This window comes from Arachis hypogaea, chromosome 12 (assembly GCF_003086295.3).
Source record: "Arachis hypogaea cultivar Tifrunner chromosome 12, arahy.Tifrunner.gnm2.J5K5, whole genome shotgun sequence".
NCBI lineage: Eukaryota > Viridiplantae > Streptophyta > Magnoliopsida > Fabales > Fabaceae > Arachis > Arachis hypogaea.
In genome coordinates, this window is record NC_092047.1 from 98,799,579 (window position 1) to 98,801,703 (window position 2,125).

The window sequence follows — 2,125 nt, forward strand, 5'->3', positions numbered from 1 at the left end:
ATATGCCTAGAGCATCCACTATCCATGTACCATAAATTGTCCTTCCGCTTGGATGCTAGGCACACTTACAAAATAAGCTCAAGTGACCTTAGGTATCCAAATCTTTTTGGATCCTTTGACGTTAAACCATCTCCTTTGTCCCAAGCCATTGTAATCACAAACAACTTTACAAACTTTATTTTCAATCATTCTTTCAATAAAAAGGCATTGAATGGGAAAATGACCACTCCGATTGCACAATCTACAAAACCTTGGAGTTGCTGTTTTGCTAAAGCTTGTTGGGTTTTGAAACCTTGTATCATTTGAAGTGGATGCCAAATTGGTAAAACAAGGTTTTTCAACAGATTTTAAGGCTTTATGAAAATCCAAACCAGCTTTATCATAAAGAGGTTTTTGACTAGCCAAGAGTTGATTTAGATTTTCAGAACTTTGAGTAAACTTGGCTAAGTCTTCTTTAAGCCTTCTTATCTCTTTATGCAGCTAATAATTTTCTTCAAAGTAGTTTAGATTTGCGGTCACAGAATGGTGGTATTCACAGCTTTTAAGTTGAGCTTTTAACTGCTTGTTTTCTTCAACAAGTTCAACAGCAGTTTCAGCCTCCCTTAATTTATCTTTGAGAAAACTATTTTCAGCTTTAAGAATGGTGATTTGTGATTCAAGATCTTGGTTTTCACTTAGGAAGCATCTAATCTTTTCAGAAAGGTGATCTATCATGAGATAAAGATCTTCAATGTCAGGGTTATGAAATACTACCTATTCAACGTGATCTGCCATGAGGCATGGTTGGGACTTGGTTTCTGATTCTTCATCTTCTTTTGAGTCGTTTTCCAAGTCTTCCCAAGAAGCCATCAGTCTTTTCTTCTTTTCCTTCTTTGGCTTCTCCTCCTTCTTCAACTTAGGGCAATCGGATTTGAAATGCCCAGTATCTTTGCAGTTGTAGCAGATCACTTTGCTGAAGTCTTTCTTTTGTTTCCTTGAGCTACTTCCCTTGCTTCTTTCCTTCAGTTTCACCATTTTCCTGAATTTTTTGGCAAACAAAACAAATTCATTTTCAAAAGAGTCATCAATGGATTCATCATCCAGAGGGTTAGAAACAGATGTGAGAGCTATTCCTTTTCTTTTTGAGTCTTTATTCAAATATGTGTTTTCAAAAGCAAGTAAATTTCCTCTCAAATCATCATATGTCATAGAATCAAGACCACTACTCTCATATATTACTATTGCCTTAGTTTTTCACTCTTTTGTGAGACTTCTCAAAATTCTCCTCACAAGCACAGATTCAGGATACTTGATCCCCATAGCATCCAAGCCAATGATGATGATGTTGAATCTTTCAAACAGTTCATCTATCGATTCTCCTTCCTTCATTGAGAACATTTCATACTCTCTGTTCAGCATGTCTATCCTGGTCTTCTTCACTATGGTTGTGTCTTCATGAGTGACTTGAAGTTTGTCCCAGATTTCCTTTGTCGTTGTGCATCATGATACCCATCGGTATTCCTCGAAGCTGATTACACAGTTGAGCAGGTTGATAGCCTTGGCGTTGAGCTCCACCTTTTTTCTGTCTTCTTCAATCCAACTGGCTTCGGCTTTGAGAAAAACTACTCCTTCAGTACTTGTAGTGGTTGGAAATTGAAGGCCTTCCAGGATGATCTTCCAGAGTCTGTAATCTACCTCTTGAACAAAAATCTTCATTCTTTCCTTCCAATAAGTGTAGTTCTTCCCATTAAAGAGAGGAGGTCTGTTGCTTGACTGCCTTCTGTCAGATTGTAGGACACCAGGTTTGAGCCACTGTTCTCTGCCATTTAGATCTTTTCTCCAAGCTGCAAAGCTTGATCTCTTTGAGACCAAGCTCTGATACCAATTGATGGTTATCAGTGGCTAAGAGAAAGGGGGTTGAATCTTAGCCCCTTTTTCGCTTAGTGACGCTTGCTGCCTTTCAGGATTATTTGAGGAGATATTTCTTATTTTTTGTCTCGTGCCTACTCAAGAGACTTTTTTTGTCTCGTAACCAGCTAAGAGATATTTTTCAATTTTGTCTCCTTCAAACAGAAACTGATATGGACTAGAAGAGAGAGAGAGAGAGAATCACACCAAGAAGTATCCTAGTTCAGCTACTAAGTGC